At 35.6% G+C, this 15,839-nt stretch overlaps 1 pseudogene; it reads left to right on the forward strand.

The window, feature by feature from the left end:
- Positions 1-12,369: 12,369 nt before the first annotated feature.
- On the forward strand, positions 12,370-15,557 carry LOC125471367 (annotated as a pseudogene).
- Positions 15,558-15,839: the final 282 nt, after the last annotated feature.

Consider the following 15,839-nt stretch of genomic DNA (forward strand, 5'->3'; position numbering starts at 1 on the left):
GTTCCTTTTATGAATAAAACCTACATTGTACTCATTTAAAATTGTTGAGGACGCATGCATTCCAACAACGACTACTAGGTGGATGAATGCATTTACACCAACCTTATTGTTATGGTGTCTTAAATTATAGCTTGAATTTGACCCAAAAAATAAAAAATTATGGCTTGAAATCTTCTAAAGCTACTAGAAACATATACAAGGGTTCCTAATATTCCCCTTGCCACGTATTATTAAAAATAATTGGTTGACTTTGTAATCATGAGAAGCATTCCATTAAACAAGCTCTTTTTTTACAATTAGATCCAATAAAATAACGCTACATTTCATTTTAGTCAAACTTAATCTCAACTTTAGGGAATCAATTAGGTCCCGCAAAATTATATTGCCCCGACACCTTTACATGATGAAAAATGTTAGACTTTTTGTTACTTTATGTTTTTGATATAATATTTTATGATATTAGTATAAAAATTAACGTTAAACTGTGTGGTGCCAAAGAGTATATAAAAAGTCTTTTTTTTTTTTTTTTCGATACTAAATGGGAGTGATGTGGGCTTAGTCTTACAATAGGTTAGCAATAATGTGATTCAAATTCGCCTTTTACGAGAATCAAATCTAAAATCTCTCACTTATATATATGAATAGAAATACCACTAACAATCTCATTTTTAAAAGAGTATGTTACCATTCCTCTTACATGATTATCAAAAGACCGTTGATAATGTGGGGTCGCAACTCGGCATTGTCCTAAATACATTTATCGGGTTGGGTTGGGTCGATACGGGCTAGAATATGGAAGGTAATGGATAGCCTATATGTCAGTTCACCATAACTAGATGTACGAAGTGGAGCATATTCGGTCATGCAATTAAGGTTGAAAACGAATCACAATTGAACTCAAAGCTCTTACTTATAATTGTTTGTTTAAGTTTCTTTATCATGGATCGACACATACCATTGACTATGATCCATGATCGTTGAATTTTAATCATTAGATCCTACGATCATCGTCCATGCAATGAGCCCATTTTAGAATAGATAGTGATATCCACACACCTATTTTTACTTCTCATATAACCCTCTCAATTTTCAACTGTACAATCGAATGAATTCAAGAAGATCAATGACCAAAGAGTAACAAGAGTGTATGAAAGATAAAAATAAATGTATAAATAACACTATCTTTTATAATTTTCGTTTTGTTTCACATTAGTTTGGAAAGACTAAAATTACCTTTAAATGACATTAAAATAAGGCTTAAATGTCAAAATGGTCTTCGTGTTGTAGCCATATGGCCAATTTAGTCCATGTGTTTTCAATTTGGCTAATTTAATCCTCGTGTTTGTCTCTGTTAGCTAATTAAGGACATTTCATTCAATCTATTTTTAAAAACTGATAAGAAAAATCATATGAGAAATAATTACCTTTTGTCTTTAAAGAAAAATGCAAATCAATGAGAAATAACACTTATAAGAAATAAAAATTCCAATATGAAAAATGATTAGATTGTGACATAGAAAATATATGGAGTAATGTTAGACAGGAGGTCGGAGAGTTGGGAGGAGAATAAATTTTCTTTTAATTTTTAATTTTATTTCATTTTAAATATTTTAAATCAAATAAATTATAATTTCATGAATAACTTTATAATAATTTATAAAAAAAAATTACACCAATTAGATGGAAATGTCCTCAATTTGCTAACAGAGATAAACACAATGACCAGGCCAAATTAAAAACACAAGAACTGTAATACCCTAGAAAAATTAAAATATATATGATTATGTGGAAATTTTTATCGATAAGTGGAAATGACGAAAATGCCCTAGGGGGCTAAACGTAATTTTACGAGGACGTATTTTATCTTCGTATATTTTATCGAATTTCTTGACACATTCAGATAGAGTTCGATCCTACGAACGCGTGGATGAAAATCGTTCGTGAAACGAAATCATAACGAATGAAATGGAAACGAACGAAAGTAAGGGCAAAATAATCATTTGTCATGAATCTGGAAGGCTCCAGATTTTGTTTTAGTGGAAATATGACACGGGAAGAGAGGGGGAAGCCACGGGAGTGGTGGAGAAGGAAGGGGGACCAATTAAGGAAGATAAGAAAAGGGGGGAATAGAAGGGGAAAATGGGGAGAAACCAATCAGGAAGGGAGATCAGGGAGGGAAATGAGGAAAGTGAGAAGCACCAAACCCGTGCCCTTCATCCCTGTGACCCGTTCGACCCGAGGAGAGCCCAGACCTCCCCGAGCCATTTCTGGTGATATTCGCCATTATTTCCGGCGAACCATAACTCTCCAACACCTGCAATCATCATCTAACCCTTCCCTCTTCCATTTCCAACCAAATTTAGAAGAAAATTTGGTTGTAATTTGGTGATGAACCGTCGGTGGGTGCGACGGGTTCGTGTGATAAATCCTCAAATCCTGAAGCTAGTTCCTGCAATTAGCACCACCAAAACACTTCTCTAGGGGCCAGGAACAAAGCCCAAATATTGGTTGGTGTGGCGGAACACCGGAGGTTGAGGATCGAGGCCACCCAAACTCTAGGGTCCGGCGGGTTTAAGTGAAATTGGGGCTTTTCCCAACTAAATTGGACTTGGTCATGTATAAAACTTGCTCTACTTGTTGAGATTTTCATTTCTGTGAAATTTGAGAATTTTTAGAAATAGTTGATATTTTCTGGCGAGTCGGGGCGGCCAACCATCACCTGCGGCGGCTAATGGTCAGGGGGCCGACACCGCCATTTGATGCATATTTCATTATTCTAATTTACGTATTTGAAATACAATTGAACGGCTTTGATAACTTAACACTAATGTGGAACACTTCCGTTAATTGAATATTTTTGGAAATGATTTGAAATTTAAATGTGAACTACGAATGACTTGATCCCTTCGTAAGGTACGTATGTAGTTTAACAAGATGGTTAGATGTAGCCAAAATAGGATTGAATTTAATTTATGGTGGTTAAGAGTAGATTTATTAACCATGAATTATTTGGGCCTATCTTAGAAATTGGCTTCTGAAGTAAAATTTTCGGAACGTTACAAGAACTAAATTGATCCAATAACTAAAACACAAAGACAATTTTAACATTTAAGCTTTAAAATAATGTCATAGATTAGCGTTAGTAACCATTTAGTAAATACATTTCTTTGCAATCTATCAAAATGTATCATATATTTCATCAAAAAGAAAAATGTATCATATATGATGTATGTTACCCCACCATCGTCAAATATCTGCCGTAATGAGAAACGTTTTAATTAACGGATCTTATTCACAATACTAAAAAGAGATGCAAGAATGGAAAATACTTTTATACGTGTCTTTTGGTAGGAAAAAGAGAGAGAATCAAGCTGTGGATGATCCTTCTTTTTCTTTAAAGATATGGCATCTCACTTTTTTGTATTAGGAGTGTGATTTTTTTAATACTTATATTATCTACATTAAGAGATTGAAAAGTAGCTAAGACTCGTAATATATTAGTTATAATAATTTAGTTCGAATTTATCTTTGACAATAATTGATTTTAAGATTTCTCGTTTATAAATGGAGAAAAATATAACTAAACAATAATATTAAGTGTGGATGGAAGTGTGATTTGGGGCATTTTTGTCTTGATCTGTACGAGTAATGGATATCTCTTTACCAAACAGGCAACGAGAACACCTTTTCTTTTTTTTCAACCACAAAGGAGGTTTTGAGAGGGGGACAATTGACTGAACTGAGGAATGGGATACTATGGGAATAATAAAATATTATTGTCTAATAAGATTAGTAAAAAGGAATCTGATCACTCCAATGGTGTTTATGGAAGGTGCTGCTGAACGAGAAATTTTTTATTATGATCGAAATATGAATGGTACATTACGTGCTTTTATATAAATGTTGAAAATTTTTATTTTTTAAGTTATTAACTTTTTAACACACATATCCCACAATTTATATAGTGACACATGATGTACTACCCCGTGTTCCCGTCACACTGAAAAATTTCTCTTGTTGAACAATTTTGAGTGAAAACATCATGTGGTAGGCCATAGGCTAGCAATTTCTTTAGATAAACAATGCACACCAAAATGTTACGAGTTCCAGTCATTAGTCATGAAAACAGCTTTTTGTAAAGTAAAGGTAAAGTTGCGTACGATAAACATTTTTTCTCAACCCTCGCAAAGCGGAGAAATTTGTTGACTTGGGGTTGCTATTTTTCTTAAAACAATGCACACCAAGCAAACATTGGTTATGATGGATGTGCTCTTCTTATAACTTTGAGTTCAAACTCTTTTTTCTGTAAGTTAGGTCAGTGTAAAGTGAATATCAATTGTCTATGAAAAATAATAAACATTATCAGCTACCTGATTCTCTAAACATTTAATCTGCACAATACAGCAGACGCACGCTAGAATTTTTGTACCAAACATGAAGGCACTTGTGAGAACTAAGAAGTTGTTACTATAATGATCATAATTGGATATATTTTCATTTGATTTTAATACAAAATGTTTATTTTTGGTGGGAAAAGTTAGTGTGTTGTTTGTGCATGCTTAAACTACTAAACTAATTAATCACTCAAATCAGCAGTTGGGTTTTGATTATTAGGAAAATGACCGAAAGCTTAGAAGAAAAGCACAGAATCTTGTAACAGCCACTAAAATCGACCCCCTTAAAAGGTGGGATATATATTTTGCTTACTGACTCATCTTCCTCATAAAGGGGCATGAAAATGACTACTATTGGACCTTTAGAATTGCTAAAAGCTTTTTCAGATGTTAAAAAGTGCTTCTTCTACTAAAATGGCTTGGAACACTTTGTATGCCTAATCTATTCAGATTAGATGCATTATTTAATAATACGGGATACTCTTACATAACTTCTTGAACTATTTTCCATACAATAGGCTTTTTTTCCCGAGTTTTGCTACCAAAATTCTAAAAATTATTTTCTTTTCGGACACTGTATAATATCAAATCTTTTGGCATATCACCATCGCTTCCAAGATTGATTTTCCATCTCTCTTGTAGTCACACACACACATATGTATATATTTATTTATTTTATTATTACCGCTCAATAGGGCGGATTATTGGGTAATTGTATTCTTACAAGCAATTTGATCACCTCACCATATCTCATCCGATTTTGGTTCAACTTGTGACATAATTTCACCCCCAACGTTTGGTACACACTTGTTCATTACTTTACCCCAAACTAAATTGTTTAATCATAATATAAATCAATTTGAGTTGTGCTAGTCACAGTTAGTGGCGGATTTAGGAAATATTATTAGGGGGGGGTCAGTAAGAATAGCACGTGTAGTGCGCAAATTTTTTTAAACAAAAATATCATGTATATCGTCATTTCATCAAGTCTTGGTAAGCCTAAAGTCATTTGCAAAGGCATATTACACACTTGTTAATGTCTCATTTGTGTAGGTAACTAATATATTTCAAGGCTGCTCCCATATAAATGCGTAACAAAAGATCATTTTGAACACACTAACAAATTGATTAATATCATTGCACCCCATTAATATGTTTGTCCAAGAATGATGATGCTTTGTTCATTCTCTAAAATTACCATTTCATTTATTTTGCATTTTTGGATAGTGTTTTACTTGGTTCTTTTTTCTTCTTCTTACAATTGTAATCATAACCAACAAATAAGCCAAAGATAAATTATATTAAGACTAGATTGTAAAGGGCAACACCTCTCTAACGCATTTTATTAAGCAGTTGGAGGCCATATATGAAGGGCAACTCCAACCTTCAAAGAGACAGCACCCAAGTCATCCGTGAAGATTCACCAAAGTTCGGAGGATTAGCCGACCCCCCTTGCCCCTCAATCGGTCCGCCTCTGGTCAGAGTTGCTCTTCAGCATGCTTCTTGTGGATCGGTCATCGATGTATGGTAAGATCTTTTGCATCATTGATCAATAGTCATTGAGAGACAATAAAATCTTAAGTTACTATTGTTAGTCTGTACACTTGCAAAAGTTCTTATTTCAATTGTATGTCGCTTATTAGAGGACAAATTGGTATCAGTATTGGGTAATAACAAGAGAAAACGTTGCAGTGATATAGACATATTATATATAACATAAACGGTATGTCCTTTATTATTGAACCAACCTCAATCCATGTTATTGTGGTCAGGAGGAGGCTAAAATACTTTTGTGAGTCTTCTCGGCCCCCAAAATGGATGGATAACCGTGACATGCCACCAGTTGTCCCTTAACAAAAAAAAAAAAAAAAAAACAAACAAACAAACAAACTAGAACAATTAGCCCTTGGTGGGCTTGGATCAAAGTTATGAAATAAATAAACTCAAAATTTAATGGTTCGCCCCTCAAAACTGGACTACATCCATTGTGTTATTCGTATTATATTGATTTGAAGGTTACAAGTAATGCTCGACTAAAGACTAGTATTCCCTCTCTTCTCAATCGTCCAACCCCATTACAAGAGGTTCTCACCTTTTTATATAGGCCCTCACTGAACCCAAAAATCCTTGGGCTCACTACATTTACTTTTCTAGCATTTAATATGTTGGCTATGTAGACTGGTGTGCTGGCAACCTTTTCACCCATCAACAAATATTCAGCGATGAAGTGACAATCGTTCAGTCGGGATCGCACTCTTCTAGGTCAATACATGCCAAACGACTTGCTAGGCCATGAGTAGTCAATAATGTCTTTTCTGAGTAGTGGCCCGACCACCTTATGCCATGTCCTAAACTTCTACATTTGATTGGTGGCCAACACATGGCCTGATTGGTGTTTGAGTAGACCTGTTCCTAGAGCCTTATGCCATAACGTTGTCAGTCTTCTCACGTGTTCTTGTCGGTTGGAAAAGTGTTTTATGTTACTTGGTCTAACCAGACTGATGAGCGGTCTACTACAGCGCTCGGAAATGCCTCTTTCCAATTCCACTGGGCCTTGGATTTCCTTTTCTTCTTTGGGCCTTGTCTTTTATGAGGCATTTCTAGGTTTTTTTGTCTGGCTTGTACTATTTGGAAAGTAAAAAAGGATCATGTGTTAACACAGTTAACAAGTCTTCACAGTTCATAAACCATAAACCTTCTTCTTAGTTCCTTTCATGAATAAAACCTACATTGTACTCATTTAAAATTGTTGAGGACGCATGCATTCCAACAACTACTACGAGGTGGATGCATGCATTTACACCAACCTTATTGTTATGGTGTCTTGAATTATAGCTTGAATTTGACCCAAAAAATAAAAAAGTATGGCTTGAAATCTTCTAAAGCAACTAGAAACATAAACAAAGGTTTCTAATATTCCCCTTGCCACGTATTATTAATACGAATTGGTTGACTTTGTAATCATGAAAAGCATTCCATTAGACAAGCTTTTTTTTACAGATCAGGATTCTCACCGGATCCCTTTTGTGGGGATCTAGGAGATCAAGCAATCATGTCCGTTCATCGTATATTATGCGTTCAGCTTTCGTCAGGTACTGTTTATATTCAGTTTTAAATTTTAAATAATTTTTAACCACACTATATACAATAAACTGATATAATTACTGGATCCTTGGGATCCCTACAAAAGGAATCCGATGAGGATCCTGATCCCTTTTGTACAATTAGACCCTATAAAATAACACTATATTTCATATTAGTCAAACTTAATCTCAACTTTAGGGAATCAATTGGGTCCCACAAAATTATATTGCCCTTACACCTTTCCATGATGACAAATGTTAGACTCTCTATTGATTCTATGTCACTTCATGCTTTTGATACAATGTTTTATGATATTGGTATAAAAATTTTGACATTAAGTTGTGTGGTGTCAGAAAGTCTATAAAAATTCTCACTTTTTTTTTTCAATACGAAAGGGGAGTGGGGTGGGCTCAGTGGAGGATGCATTGAGGGCCGCATTAAGGGCCCTCGGGGGGGGGTCAGCTGACATTTCAAACTTTGGTGAATGTTTATGGATACATTGGGTGCTGACCCTCTGAATTTTGGTGAATGTCTATGGATACCTTGGGTGCTGACCTTTTGAAGATTAGAGTTGACTTCATACATGCCCTCCAACTGACTTCAGGCCTACCAAGACTCAATGAATGTTCATGGATACCTTAGGTGCTGCCCCTTGCATACATTAACAGGTGTGCATATGTCTTTCCAAATGACTTCAGGCCTACCAAGATTCGATGAAATGACGACATGCATGCTAATTTTGGTAAAAAAAAATTTGCACGTTGCGCGTTCTATTCTTACTAACCCCCATAATATTATTTCTTGGATCCGCCACTCGGTGGGCTTACCCTCACAATGGGTTAGTAATAATGTGGTTCAAATTCGTATTTGATGAGAATTGAACCTAAAATCTCTTACTTACATGTGAATAAGAATACCATTAGACCATAGTACCACGTTACTAAACAATCTCACTTTTAAAAGAATCTGTCACCATTCCTCGTACATGATTGTCAAAAGACCGTTGATAATGTGGGGTCGTAACTCGGCATTGTCCCAAATACATTCATCGGGTCGGGCTGGGTCGATACAGGTTAGAATATGGAAGGTAACGGATAGCCTATATGCCAGTTCACCATAACTAGATGTACGAAGTGGAGCATATTCGGTCATGCAATTAAGGTTGAAAACGAATTACAATTGAACTCAAAACTCTTACTTATAATTGTTTGATTAAGTTTCTTTATTATGGATCGACACATACCACAGACTATGATCCATGATCGTTGAATTTTAATTATTAGATCCTACGACCATCGTCCATGCAATGAGTCCATTTTAGAATAGATAGTGTTATCCACACATCTATTTTTACTTTTCATACAACTCTCTCAATTTTCGACCGTCCAATTGAATGAATTCAAGAAGATCAATGACCAAAAAGTAACAAGAGTGTGTGGAAGATAAATAGCACTATCTTTTATAACTTTCGTTTCATTTCACATTAGTTTGGAAAGACTAAAATTACCTTTAAATGACATTAAAATAAGGATTAAATGTCAAATGGTCCTTGTGTTATAGCCATATGGCCAATTTAGTCCCCGTGTTTTTGATTTGACTAATTTAATCCTTGTGTTTGTCTTTGTTAGCCAATTAAGGACATTTCATTCAATCTGTTTTAAAAAAACTTATAAGAAAAATTGTATGAGAAATTATTACCTTTTGTCTTTACATAAAAATGCAAATCAATGAGAAATAACACTTACAAGAAATAAAACTTCCAATCTGAAAAATGATTAAGATTGTGACACAGAAAAGATATGAGGTAATGTTAGACAGGAGGTTGGAGAGTTGGGAGGAGAATATGTCACATCCCGGCCCGGGGCGGATCACTTCCCGGGCCCACTCCACCACCGTAGCACGATATTGTCCGCTTTGGGCTTACCATTCCCTCACGGTTTTGTTTTTGGGAACTCACACGAGAACTTCCCAATGGGTCACCCATCCTGGGAATGCTCTCGCGCACTACTCGCTTAACTTCGGAGTTCCTACGGAACCCGAAGCCAGTGAGCTCCCAAAAGGCCTCGTGCTAGGTAGGGATGTGAATATACATTTAAGGATCGCTCCCCTGGGCGATGTGGGATGTCACAATCCACCCCTCTTAGGGGCCCGATGTCCTCGTCGGCACATTTCCGGCTAGGGATTGGCTCTGATACCAATTTGTCACATCCCGGCTCGGGGCAGATCACTTCCCAGGCCCGCTCCACCACCGTAGCACGATATTGTTCGCTTTGGGCCCCGACCACGCCCTCACGATTTTGTTTTTGGGAACTCACGAGCAACTTCCCAGTGGGTCACCCATCATGGGAATGCTCTCGCGCACTACTCGCTTAACTTCGGAGTTCCTACGGAACCCGAAGCCAGTAAGCTCCCAAAAGGCCTCGTGCTAGGTAGGGATGTGAATATACATTTAAGGATCGCTCCCCTGGGCGATGTGGGATGTCACAAAATACTTTTTTTTTTTTTTTTTTTAATTTTATTTCATTTTAAATATTTTAAATCAAATAAATTATAATTTCATAAATAAGTTTATAATAATTTATAAATAAAAAAAATTACATAAATTAGATGGAAATGTCCTCAATTTGCTAACAGAGATAAACACAAAGATCAAATTGACCAAATTGAAAACACAAGAACTGATTTGATCTAGTGACTAAAACATAGGAACCATTTTCACATTTAAGCCTTAAAATAATGTCATATATTAGCGTTAGTAACCATATGGTAAATACATTTCTTTGCAATCTATCAAAATGTGTCATATATTTCATCAAAAAAAAAAAAAAAAAGGTGTATCATATATGATGTATGTTACACCTCCATCGTAAAATATCTGCCCTAATGAGAAGTGTTTTTATTTTATGGATCTTACTCACAATACTAAAAAGAGATGCAAGAATAGAAATTAATATTATACGTGTCTTTTGGTAGTAAAAAGAGATAGAATCACGCTGTGAATGATCCTTCTTTTTCTTTAAAGATATGGCATCTCACTTTTTTGCAACAGGAGTGTGATTTTTTTAATACTCGTATTATCTACATTGAGGGGTTGGGAAGTGGCTAAGACTTATAATGTATTAACCATAATAATTTAGTTCGAATTTATCTTTGGTGAGAATCGATCATAATACTTCTCATTTATAAGTTAAGAAATATATCACTAGGCGATAATATTAAGTGTGGATAGAAGTGTGATTTGGGGCATTTTTGTCTTGGTTTGCCAAACAGGCAATGAGGACACCTTTGCTATTTTTCAACCACAATGAAAGTTTTTGAGAGGGGAACAGTTGACTGAACTGAGGAATGGGATACTATGTGAATATAAAATATTATTATTTAATAAGATTAGGAAAATGGAATCTGATCACTCTAATGGCGTTTAGGGATGGTGCTGCTGAATAATTAAGGGTGAAAACATCATGTGGTAGGCCGTAGGCTAGCAATTTTCTTTAGATAAACAATGCATACAATAAGGTTACGGGTTTCAGTTGTGGAAACAGTTTTTTAGTAAAGTAAATGTAAAGTTGCGTACGATAGACGTTTCTCCTTGATCCTTGCAAAGCGGGGAACCTTTTTGACTTGGGATCACTATTTTTTTTTATTTTAAACAATGCAAACCAAACAAACATTGGTTAGAGTGGATGTGCTCTTTTTATAATTTTGAGTTCAAACTCTTTTTTCTGTAAGTTGGATTAGTGTAAAGTAAATATCAATTGTCTACGAAAAAGAATAAACACTATCAATTACCTAATTCTCTAAACATACAATCTCAGCACAATACAGCGGACGCACGCTATAATATTTGTACCAAACATGAAGGCACTTGTGAGAACTAAGAAGTTGTTACTATAATGTTCGTAATTGGATATATTTTCATTTGATTTAAATACAAAAATGTTTATTTTTTTGGTGGGAAAAGTTAGTGTGTTGTTTGTGCATGCTTAAACTACTAAACTAATTAATCACTCAAATCAGCAGTTGGGTTTGATTATTAGGAAAATGACCGAAAGCTTAAAAGAATCTTGTAACAGCCGCTAAAATCGACCCCTTAAAAGGTGGGATATATATTTTGCTTATTGACTCATCTTCCTAATTTACACAGAGTAGACGTCCTATTTAGTAACACAAGACGCTCTTGTATAATTTCCTGAAGTACTTTCTACACAAAAGGTTATTTTCCTGAGTTTTACCAAGCATTTGAAAGTGTTTTTTTTTTTTTTTTTTTTTTAAGAAACACTTGCTCTAGGAAGCTTTTGAAGTTTAATAAAAAAAAAATCCTGCTGCTAAGGGCTGGTTTGGTATTGCTGTGCTTTGAAAAAAAACTGATTCTGCTGTGCTGTGAGAATAAGCGGCTGTGAAATAAAGCAGCAGAGTGTTTGGTAAACTTTTTTGTAAAAGTGCTTTTGGAAAAAAAAAAAAACAGTATTATAGTATTCGGTAAACTTTTATGTAAAACAGATGTGAAAAAAAACCGATTTTTCAAAGCTGGGTTTTGTAAATTCTTGTTTTTGGTTTTTTTTCACCCAAAACTGTGAAAAAAGCTGAAGTTGAATGTTTACCAAACACAAAAACAGCTCCCAGCTTTTTTTGATACCAACTTTTTTCAGAATCACATCAGTACCAAACCAGATCTAAATACAATACTTTTAGTAAAAGCGCTTTCGTACCGAAAAAAATCAGTAAAGAAACACTTTCAAACAAAACATTAATGGGCTTCAAACTTCATTAAAAATATGGGTAGACTCCAAAAGGCCCAGGATTGTCCAATACGAAGTCCGTGGGCCGGACTCCGCACTGTATAAATGTATCCAAGTTCAAACGGAGGAAGAGCAGAGTTCCTGCGAAAACGATGGAGTGTGCCGGCAAGTGACTGGGAACTAGGTGCACGGGCCCACCCACCAGACGATGTGTTCGCTGTGGAGCCGTCGCTTTCTGCTCCGTATCTCACCAGGTACTTCTCTGAGTCTCTCTCTTCGATTTTTGGTGCTTTAAGTAAATCATGCAATCGTAATCATGGTTTTAGATTTAATTTAAGATAATAGCAATTGGGTTAATCTTAATTTCTGCAGAAATGGTCTGTGTGGAAAGGATAAATGGATTTAAATTATTTGTTGAGTTGGGCTTAGGGTGTTGATTTGGTAATGCAGCTCTCAACAAAATTGTATTGCAGCTGAGCTAATAGGACTGCTCATTCCTTACTTCTCTTTTTTTCATTATTATTTTTTTCTTCAGAAAATTAATGAAAAATACTTGAAAACTTTGAGTTTTAAGTATAAGGATAAAATAAAGGGTAAAATGAATAATAATTTTTAGTGTAAAAATGTGATTTTTCGTTAAAGTAGTTTCGAGAATTTTTGTTAAAAGTTTTTTTTTGTTTTTTTTTTTCAACAATATGATATTCTAAACTATTTTAATCTACAAGGGGGGTTTTGAACTTGGGTACAAAGGGTCAGGGCACACTGTTCTAACTAACGGGCTTTACCGCGTATTGTAATTCATTGGTGTTGAATGCTGTTCACTTGGTGAGGCTTCGTTTACCTCTAACTTTCAATGGCTTAAAATTCATATGCTTGACATGATTTTCTTCGACCATATAAATTTTTCTCCTAGATTGCGCATTGGCCCGATCATAAAGAAGAGTGTGGAAGGCTAGAGCAACATATGAAGCACATGGATATCTTGAATGAGTTTCCTTTCACTTTTACTCAACAAGCTACTGTTCAGGTAATCAACAATTTCTATGTAAGACGGAGAGCATTGAGTTGTGCCGTTTCTGTTATCTGAGTGGCGTCGTTGATAATATCTCTTTTGGTGTGATCTTGTTAGGTGTGTGTAAAGCAGGAGACGAGGTGTTCAGTCTTGGAAAAAATAGGGGTCCATCAAACGGGAATGTGGTTGTGGGGATTCAGTTATTTCATTTGATTGTTTAAGGTTCTTTCTACCTGGTGCATCTGAATTTCTCTGTATTCTATTGTTTTCCACATTGATTCTAATTCCGGTCCGTTATATCTTACTATTTGCAGGTTAAATAATTCTTGGGATCTCTCGAATATATTTTGCCCTTGTACTGGTATCGTCTTGTTCATCTTATAAGATAATTTAAGAGAAGTTGATGTTTATAGATTTATGACTTACATTTGCAGATCCTCTATTTATAATATCAACATGCAGATCCTTCTGTAACGATATCTGAGTGTTTAACCAGTTGGAAGGAGTACTGTGAGTGGAGGTCCATCCCGCTGCATTCACCTGTTGCATTGCTTCTCCATTGGGTATGAAAGGTGTTTTAGTTGAGTGTTAGAATTTGTGTATAAAATCAAACCCGAACAATTTGTAACCTGTTGGGAGTATGCATATTAAGGAAAGATACCTAGTTGGCTTGAGTACATGGGAGTCTAATTTAAGTTTTGCTCCCATCCAAATTCATGAGTCCAATTTAAATGCTGTAGGCCTGCTCGTTTTGGGATGTGTGGATATTTGTTAAAATTATTAACATCCGGATTTTCATTTCAGCCTCGTACAATTTACTATGCCACTCAAGTGGCTGGTTTGGGAAGCTGGACTTCTGGAATAAGCAACAACTTGTACATACACTATCTTGGTATGTGTTTCCTTCAAATTTCTAACTTATTACAAATTTTTAACTGTCATCATGGAAGTTGTCGGGTTTGATATCTATGATTTACTATAATTGTTACATTGAAATTTCAATACATGAACTGAACTTGTCAGGCCCTGAGAAAGAGCTTCTTCAGCTTTCTGTCTTCTCAGAGTTGCGTGTGCTTTTCCCCAACATGATAGAGCTTGTTGGGCCTTCCATTCCACAGCATAGGTTGGTTCTACAGTTTGATATGATTTTTTGCTTGGTATTCATACACATTCCTTTATTTTATTGAACTTCACTCATGAGGATAAAACAAGGATTGCTTAATTGTGTTTGCAATCTTGTGGAGAAATGATCTCTCATTCATATTTGATTCTCCCTGTACTCTTTGAGATGGATAGGGATGGCGAGATGGTCACGTTATCCAATTATGCACATGGCCTTGATAGAGATTGCATTTGTAAATCCTCAAGTGAGACTGTCAGCGGGGATGTACATACTAGTGAAGTGAACCTTCAGTAGTTACATTGCAGCTTAGAAGCGGCTTTTATCATGACCGTTACATGGATATAACTAAGGTTGTATTCTTGTCTCTTTCAATGGACATAAATTCATGCTAAGAATCATGTGTTTTCTCTTTAGCCTTATCGGTTTTCCATTTTGCAGTTTCTCATGACTTCTTAAATGTGTGCAGGATTTATCCCCTCACTTAGACCTTGCTCCAAATGCAGAAAATGCTGCCTATTCAAGCTGGTCACCGACTATTGTCAGTTTTTGATACCTAATCATCTCTTGTTTTGGTTCCGTTATTTTAATCCTTTTCTCTTAATTTAGTTGGTTGCATGGCTGTGTGTTTCAGGAGTTAATAAAGAATATGAACATCCCAGCGGTATTTTCCGATTACTGCAAAGAAGCTTGTCATCTTGGAGCTCGTTGCGTAAGCAGCGTAACTGGCCATCCCCTCGATATCCCTGTGCGTCACCCTTACTCAACTGTTATTATAGTATTGCATTAAACCGTAACTGCTTAATCTGTTCATACCAAAATTCATGCCTCTGCCTTGTAGATTCAGTTAAATCCATTGAGGCAACCGATGGCGGTGGAAGACAGTGTTCTTGTTCTTCCTTGCTACTCAGATTGATTCCTCTATGGGATGTCAAATTGGTCGGCCTAAAATCATATGCATTGTTTTAAAGATCGCCGAGTCTCTTGACGAAAAGGAGGGCAAGGTATCAAGGTAGATGAGACCCGTTTCGCAACGATGTTCTCTTCGAATGGTGGTCAGTTTGTATGACATCAATTGTATACTTTCAGTTCATGATGTATATATCTATTGTATGCAGTTAGAGCTTGGCTGATGTAGTACATTCCTGTCAAAATTAACTAACTCAGTTTGCCTCACGTAATTCTAATTCATCTCTCTACTTAGCTCATCATATCGACTAAACTCGAAATTTAATGTGTTTTTCTTTTAGCTTTTTTCGATTAAAAATGTGTGCGCGTTGTTTTTTATAATTATTTTACGTAAAAGTTTTTCAAACAACGCATTTTTAAAGATGAAGTCATTCTTGATTTTCACGATTAAGGACTTCAGAATACTTATGGAGAAACGGTGTCGTTTCACACTGATCATCCAACGGACCTAACAGAACGTAGCCAGCATTCCCGTGGGAACGTCCGAACTACCCAAAACAAAATCAAAGTCGGTCAATGAA

This window comes from the organism of the source record quoted next, unplaced genomic scaffold (assembly GCF_019419815.1).
Source record: "Pyrus x bretschneideri cultivar Hongxiangsu unplaced genomic scaffold, Pyrus_bretschneideri_v1 Contig6, whole genome shotgun sequence".
Classification (NCBI taxonomy): Eukaryota; Viridiplantae; Streptophyta; class Magnoliopsida; order Rosales; family Rosaceae; genus Pyrus; species Pyrus x bretschneideri.